This window comes from Zootoca vivipara, chromosome 10 (assembly GCF_965207765.1).
Source record: "Zootoca vivipara chromosome 10, rZooViv2.hap1.1, whole genome shotgun sequence".
NCBI lineage: Eukaryota > Metazoa > Chordata > Lepidosauria > Squamata > Lacertidae > Zootoca > Zootoca vivipara.
In genome coordinates this window covers 55,386,415-55,395,360 of record NC_142593.1, presented here as the reverse complement: position 1 = coordinate 55,395,360, position 8,946 = coordinate 55,386,415, and positions in this window count along the sequence as shown.

The window sequence follows — 8,946 nt, the reverse complement described above, 5'->3', positions numbered from 1 at the left end:
ACCGGCGGGCCGGATTAGGCCCCCGAAACGGACTTTGGACATGCCTGTTCCAAGGCCTCGGACATGACGTCCAGTGCTTTCTGAGGTACCGGACATTGTGTTGGGGACCCCGCAGTGTGGGTGCTCAGGCACCCAGAGCCCCCTATAGTTGGCGCCCCTGGCCTCTGGCCTCTTCAGCAGCCTCAGCTTTTGTAGCTGGAGTCAGTCAGGGCCCCCACTGAGAATCAAACCAGATACCTTCTGCATCCACAGAGCCACAACCCCATGACCCATGGGCACCCCATTTGCTTTTCAGGCTTGGCCTACAGACAGTTACCAATGCTGGGCTACCAGAAGAAGCGGAAGCTGCTAGCCACAGAGGGCAGAAGGCTTTGGAAATGTGGAGGAAATGAAGACATCTGACTGAAATTAGCACTTTCTGAAGTGCAGCCTCATGTAAGAGGCAGGTAGGCAGCTGTCAGAACAGAATTCCACCGAGTGGCTTAATTAGTCTTTTATGCTGTTTAACGTTTTGAAAGATTACTTGCCCGAAGTTATAAATTTAGTTATTAAAGACTCATTATTCATTAGCAAGATGGCATATGGGGAAAATAGAAGGGACAGGAGGCATTACACACAGATCATGTTTTTACCCCTAGGTTGCTACACCCAGAGAGCTTGCAGTGTGTTTACCTTTAGATACCTGCATTTAAGGGATGGCTAGATGCAATTAATTAGAGATGAGCGAGAATCTCCAATGGAGTTGGCAAAAAACAAACCACACACAAAAGCAACATCCTAGCCTTATCTAGCATCTTGCCTGCTTGTGTCCAAGTTTCCCCTTCCAATAACTGGGTGAGCTGCTGTGATGTCATGGAATGTTCAGGAACATTCTAAATGCCCTGGGGTGAAAGTTTCAGCCACGTAAAATGCCAGTAAACAAACCAGCTTCTGTGCTGGGTGGGGAGAAATTTCTCATTTGACTTAGGGATGACAGACAGAGGAAGGCAGGCAATGCTGGAAGGCAGAGGATGCTGGAAAGAGAACCCGGGGGGACCAGGCAAGGGTGTTAAAAGAGAGGTGTGTGTGTGTGTGTGTGTGTGTGTGTGTGTGTGTGTGGGTGTGGGTGTTAGGTGTGGGTTCAGCAATTGGAATCTGGGCACCCACCTTATTGCTGCCACGCCTTTCTCAAAAATCCAATGGGCATTTTACCTAGTCAGAAACCACAAGTTGCCTTGGAAATTCACTTCAGGAAAAAATTGGCTGCAACTCTTAACGTTTCCGGATTCCGAGTTGAAAAACGGACTTGGGCTACATATACACAACTCCTTATTCCAGAATCAATGAAAAGAGAGGATTTGTTTCTTCTACATAGAATCAAAGAGTTGGAAGGGACACCACAATTAATCTAGTCCAACCCCCTGCAATGCTGGAATCGCAGTTAAAAGACCCATCCCACAGTTCTTATCATAGTCTGGATCTACTGCATATTTTTTTTGCCCCTGGAAAACACTTCAGGAAATGGCATGGATCTGCTAATCAAGAGGAAGGCTTCCAAACACTTACAAAGTTGTGTGTGGAGACACTTTAACCCGGCCTAGAAATCAAGTCAAACAGGACTCAAATTTTGGTTTGGTTTTTGGCAGAATTTAGGCCACAACTTTATTGATTACAAATCAAGTGAGTAGTTGCATAGACTCTGGTTCGACTAGCTACCTGCAGCCCTGATTGAAACAGGCTGCTTCTTCCTCTCAGTGTTCTCCCACAATGCGCAACCAGAGAATGTGTGTCCATTGTGTTGCATTCACACAGAACCCACAAACTTCCTAATGCACATACAGTTTTCCTCAAAAGCTGAAGTCTGCAAAGTCTCTTGACAACTTTTTTTAAAAAATAAAATAAAATAACTTTATGCTGCAGCTGTGGGAGGGGGGGGGAAATCCCTTGAAATATTTCCTCCCCAGTCTGATTGAAAACAGACTTTTATATTCTCCTGGGGTCCAACTTAAATGTAGATTTAAAGTAAGGGGAGGGGGAGGAATAACTCTTTCCATTTCTTGAAGAATGAGTTCCCGACTTCTCCGTGCAACTTTGACAGGCTACCATCTACGCTTGACAAGGCTTGTCATCGTCAGAATTTTAATAGAGGAAACACCACAACACCCCCTCCTTTTCGGTCCTTTATTAGGCTGAAACACATCGCCTTGTTTAGACTAGATCCAGGTTGGTTCCACTCCCTGGGGAAAAAAGTCCGGCTTTCACTTCCTGGCACCGCTGGACAGGTTGCAAATCATAAAGCGCCCTCATTACCCAGCGCTGGATTCCATAGCATGCCAAAGTAGGGGGGTCATATGCCGGAGAAAAGGGAGGACTGGAATTTGAGCAGTCCTGAAATATTGGACAGATGGCAGGATTAATGCTACAGCACACCGGCCCTTTTCTTGCTACTTTCTGGGAGATCTGAACCTTTTCAAGAATGACTGTTATTTCTGTAGATGCCAGATAGACCTCTGGATAATGAAAATAACTGAATAATGTGCAAACAAAAAACAAAAAAAACCTATTACATCCATAAAAGGATGTAAGAACACAGTAATTAAGGTCCTCTCATTTTTTCGTGGGGTGGGGGAGGCATGCAAATTGCCTTGAAATGCAAAAAGGTCGATTCAACACTTGGGGTTTGTCCTAGGTATTGATCATTTGCATTCCCCCAGGGCATACAGAGGGAGCTGCCTTAAACGGAGACTGACCTCTGGTCCATATTGTATTTTATTTATTGGGTTTTATAAACAAGAATAATGTTACACAAATAAGTATGATGATGATGATGATGATGATGATGATGATGATGATGACAACCACCTGTGGGTGGCCATCTGCCATGGATGCTTTAGCTGAGATCCCTGCATTGCAGGGGGTTGGACTAAATAACAACAACAACAACAACAACAACAACAACAACAACAACAACAACATATTATTTATACTCCACCCATCTGGCTGGGTTTCCTCAGCCACTCTGGGCAGCTTCCAACAGAAAAATAAAATACAATAATCTATTAAACATTAAAAGCCTCCCTAAACAGGGCTGCCTTCAGATGTCTTCTAAAAATCTGGTAGCTGTTTTTCTCTTTGACATCTGATGGGAGGGCGTTCCAAAGGGCAGGCGCCACCACCGAGAAGGCCCTCTGCCTAGTTCCCTGCAACTTGGCTTCTCGCAACGAGGGAAGCGCCAGAAGGCCCTCGGTGCTGGACCTCAGTGTCCGGGCAGAATGATGGAGGTGGAAACGCTCCTTCAGGTATACTGGACCGAGGCCATTTAGGGCTTTAAAGGTCAGCACCAACACTTTGAACTGTGCTCGGAAATGTACTGGGAGCCAAGTATACCAAGTTTTCTCATGTCATATGTATATCACAAAAATAGCACAATAAATTTGGAAAAATATCTACAACGTATGTTTCATTATTAGTGGTCAATGCATGAGTTCTTGGTTTATGAATTGGTTTAAACAATTAGGAAGAAGAGAAAAAGGAGGGAAGAGGGGGGAAGAGGGGGAGGGAGGAGTGGCGGGTGGTGTGGTGCAGTTATGCTTCTGTTATTCTACTTAGTGTGTGAGAGGGGTTGTGTCAGTATTACTAAAAAAACAGCTTAAAAAGCCAATGCAATTCTGGGCTGCATCAATAGGAGTGTAGCATCTAGATCAAGGGAAGTAATAGGACCACTGTATTCTGCTCTGCTCAGACCTCACCTGGAGTACTGTGTCCAGTTCTGGGCACCACAGTTCAAGAAGGATACTGACAAGATGGAACATGGGCAACCAAAATGGTCAAAGGCCTGGAAACGATGCCTTATGAGGAATGGCTTAGGGAGCTGGATATGTTTAGCCTGGAGAAGAGAAGGTTAAGGGGTGATATGATAGCCATGTTCAAATATATAAAAGGATGCCATATAGAGGAGGGAGAAAGGTTGTTTTTTGCTGCTCCAGAGAAGCGGACACGGAGCAATGGATTCAAACTTCAAGAAAGAAGATTCCACCTAAACATTAGGAAGAACTTCCTGACAGTAAGAGCTGTTCGGCAGTGGAATTTGCTACCAAGGAGTGTGGTGGAGTCTCCTTCTTTGGAGGTCTTTAAGCAGAGGCTTGACAGGCATATGTCAAGAATGCTTTGATGGTGTTTCCTGCTTGGCAGGGGGTTGGACTGGATGCCCCTTGTGGTCTCTTCCAACTCTATGATTCTATTCACTCGTTGTGTTTCCTTGGTGGTGAGAGAGGTTGGGGGTGGCTTAGTGTGTGGTTGGTTGTCTTTGGTTGGCTGTAGTGAGAATTGTTTTTGTGTGTGTGTGGGGTGTGAGTGTGCATTTTTAAATCAGGTTAGCCAGATTGATTCGTATGCTGTCGGGGGATTCTTGTCGTTGTCTTGTTGGACTGTGTAAGTGACAAAGGGGAGCCATACGGGGGTGAAAGTGTTTTCTTCCATTTGTCCCCATGTCAGTTTCAGTTTATTAGTTAGTTTTTCTAATAGTGCTGTTTCCCATACTATTTGATACCATTGGTCCATGCTTACTCCTGACAGGTCTCTCCAATGTCTGGCTATGATGTTTCTGGCTGCTGAGAGTAGGTGGGCTATGAGCTCTTTAGGATGTGAATGTGTCCAAAAATTTTGGGAAATGATACATGAAGAAACATCTTTTACTAAAGAAAGCAGAGTCCTACCTATTAGGAATCCTAGGTAACGATATTCCATATGAAAAAATTAACATCTTTTTATGCGCATCAACTGCGGCCAGAGTAACAATTGCAGAAAACCTGGAAGGGGCCCACTATACCAACAAAAGGGGAATGGATAGATAAACTATGTGAATACCTGGAGCTAGCTAAATTAACAGACTTAATACAACAAAAACCGAAAGACAAGAAACAATGGGAATGCTTAAATGATTATTTAAAGAAAATGGACTTGGGAAATAAAACATGGCTATGTTTGGAATAACCTTGCAGGACAAGAAACACAAGAGACAAAAATTTTCAGATTAATTATTATGGATATAAGATAGTATATTATTATGAGACAGAATAAAGAAACGGTAAAATATAAAACTACTGTGCCGAAAGTGGTGGAAGTGTTCTAGGATTTAAAGAATCTTGCTGTGAACCACCTTTTTCCCCCTTCTTTTTCTTCTTTCTATATCTTTTACTCGTCTTTTCTAAATTATCTTTTTTTTCTTTTTTTATATCTTATGACTTTTTAATTTTCAATGTCTATTCTTTTCTTTTTCTATCTAATTATCAATAATAAATTTGCTTCACAGTTTAATTAGCTATTGTACACTAAGATTAAATATGTAAGAAATAATGCAATGTACAATGAATGTAAGTTTTATCTTTATTTTATTTTTACTTTTTCCAATGTATTTGTTGTGAATTCTGTGATTGAAAACTTTAATGAAATTTATTTAATTCAATTTTATTTATTTATTTTTAAAAGGATGTTAATGGGCGTTATTATATTGGAAGATGTTTAGTAGGGCCAGTTCTGGGGTGTCTTCTAATACATATTTCTTGTATGATTGATGTCCACAAGAGTTGGACCATATTGTATTGACTACACAGAGTGGCATTGGCTCTGCATTGTCTTAGGCAGGGGATACTACGCCTTGAACCTGGGACCTTCTGCGCACAGGCAAATGCTCTACCATTGAGCTAGGGCCCTTCCACAATATACGGTTCCCTTGATGTCATGGACTGGCTGGACACAGAGGAATGGTGAGAGGCACCAGTTGAAGGACCCTCAAGGGAAGAAGGCTCAAAACCCGGGGATTGGTGGTAAGATGACATTGTACTACCATATCCCACCATTGCTGACTGCTGCTACTGCTGGCTACAGGTGATGGGAGTTGTAGTCAAACAACATCTGGAAACCCAAGTTTTTATATGGTGTGTTCTTATGTGAATGTAAATTTTAATATGGAAAAAAAATTGAAATAAATATTGAAATAAAGTAGCCTCATCATCCAGTTGTTTTCAAAGCATGCTTTACTGCCCCTCCACTCCTCTTTTGAGCGCAACACTACACAGACTCGAAACATATTTGTGGAATAGCGTTGACTCAGCCTTGACTTATCAGTATTGTCATATTTCATGACATTTCATCCCTCAGTGTAGCGTGGGAGGTGGGAAATTCACCCCTGACCCAAGAGTGCAAATAGACCCCGGCGGCATTCCTGTGTTTTTGAAATCGCAAGATAAAGATTTGGAGCTGTAAACCTCCTTATGATCAGAGACCCCAGAATGAGGTGGGGGGAAGTGTTTTGTTTTGTTCTTATCTCTGGGATATTAATCTTCCTGGCATCCCAAGAAAGACAAGAAGGCAAGCAAGAAGACAGCCTCCTTTAAGGGAGGGAGAGGTTAGGTCTTCTAGAGCTCTGGAGGCAAGGGGAGAGACCCAACCAATGTTGCAGCGCTTAATTTACATGGCTGTAAGGAAGCAGGGGCAAGAATCTAAAGCAGAACTGAGAAGAGATGTAGCTTGGAGACTCGAGGCTGGCATTGAGGCTGGATTACTGAAGTTCGCTCTGTTTGGGGCTGTCCATGAGCCTGGTCCAGAAGCTCCATCTAATGCAGAATGTGCCAGCTGGACTGCTAATGGGGGCAGATGGCCAAGAGCATGCAAAACCTCTGTTTGAACTTCTGCACAGACTGCCCATATCCTACCACGCCAGGTTCAAGTTTCTGACATTTATATACAAAGCCCTGCACAACTTGGATTCAGGATACTTTAAGGACCTCCTGAGTCCTTCCACCCCAGTTTGATCACCGGCGTAATTTGGAGCAGCACTGGTAATTACTCACCCGTCCCATTGCTTGTGTTGCAGAACCCCACCTGGCTTCAACTATGCTGGTTCTATGCTGTGGAGCACGCTTAAGCAGGGGATCCTTGCAGCTAACTTCCAGATACCTCTTGCAGGTGTACAATAGAATTTTCTATAAGGCCTCAAAAGAGCCCTGCTGGATTTCTATTTTATTTTATTTTACTTTGTGTTTTATTTATTTATTTATTTATTTATTTATTTATTTATTTATTTATATCCTGCCCTTCATCGTAAGATCTCAAGGAAGCTCACAGAATAAAATACAGGATAAAAACAAGTAAACAAGCAAATAAAAACAAACAAACGAAACCAGCAAAATAATAGCACACACACCCCACTTCCCGCAGACATATTTAAAAGGCTGTAGAATATTAATCAGCCGAAGGCCTGGTCGAAGAAGAACATTTTTGCCTGGTGCCTAAAAATACATAATGAAGGAGCCACACGGACCTCCCTAGGAAGAGCATTCCACACGGGGAGCCACTGCAGAGAAGGCCCATTCTCGTGTTGCCACCCTCCGGACCTCTTCTGGAGGAGGCCCACAAAGAAGGGCCTCAGATGATGAACAAAGAGACTGGGGTGGTTTATGTGGGAAGAAGCGGTGGGCAACCACATGCCTATGGGATGCCTGAAAGCAGGTTCTGAGGGCAACAGCGCTCTGCCCACTTCTGACTCTCAGCAACTGGTGTTCAGAGACATATTGCCTCTGACAATGGAAGCAGAACACAGCCATCAGGATTAGTAGCCACTGGTAGTCTTTTCCTCCATGACTCTGACTCATCATCCTTTAAAGCCATCGAAGCTGTTGACCACCATTGCATCTCATGGGATCAAATTCCCTAACTACTGATACTGGGATCCTTTTCTCTGTCCTAAATCTTCCATCATTCAGCTTCATTGGATGGTCCCGAGCTGCAGTAGTATACAAGGGAGGGAGGGGGAAAAAAGTCTCCTTCTCCACTATAGGGAGAAGTAAACACAGTAAACAGAAGAGGAAGAGGAAGAGGAAGAGGAAGAGGAAGAGGAAGAGGAAGAGGAAGAGGAAGAGGAAGAGGAAGAGGAAGAAGAAGAAGAAGAAGAAGAAGAAGAAGAAGAAGAAGAAGAAATTTATACACCGCCCATCTGGCTGGGTTTCCCCAGCCACTCTGGGTGGCTCCCAACAGAATAATAAAAACACAATAAAACATCAAATATTAAAAACTTCCCTAAACAGGGCTGCCTTCAGATGTCTCCTAAAAGTCAGGTAGTTGTTTATTTCATTGACATATGACAGGAGGGCATTCAACAGGGCAGACTCCAATACTGAGAAGGCCCTCTGTCTAGTTCCCTGTAACCTCACTTCTCGCAATGAGGGAACTGCCAGAAGGCCCTCTGTGCTGGACCTCAGTGTCTGGGCTGAATGATGGGGGTGGAGACGCTCCTTCAGGTATATTGGGCAGAGGCCGTTTAGGGCTTTAAAGGTCAGCACCAACACTTTGAACTGTGCTCGGAAACGTATACTGGGAGCCAATGTAGGTCTTTCAGGACTGGTGTTATGTGGTCTTGGCAGCCACTCCTGATTATGGAATCAGGGTGACACCATGAGCATAGCATATCAATGTATACCGATGGCACAACTTCAAAAGGTCATTGTTATACACTAGGAAGCTATTCTATCTATGGTGACGGGGTGTGCTACCCACAAAAAGTGGCTAGATGGTGCTAGACCACAAGAGTGTGACAACCCTGGAGTGCCGTCTTTAGAGATGATAGGAAGCACGCAAGGCTACATCTAAGGACATGCATAAATCAATTTGTAGGGCCAGACTTCAAAGCTCTTAGTCCTTTTTGCACAACCCCAACTCCAAAATTCGTTAGAGTGAATAGATTCACTTAATGGAGAGAGGGGGTGAAGGGAGAGACTTCCTTTTGCTGGCAGCTGCAGAACATGACCTCAGCAGGCAGATGCAACTTGCCAGGAGCGAATAACTAAGAAAATTTAACTTGTCCAAAGCGTGTCCTTTTCCTTAGGCACCCAACTGAACTCAATATCTTGTTTCCACAGTGGAAAAAAGATTTTAGCTCTCAAAAATGAGATAGATGGCATTGGGGGGTCC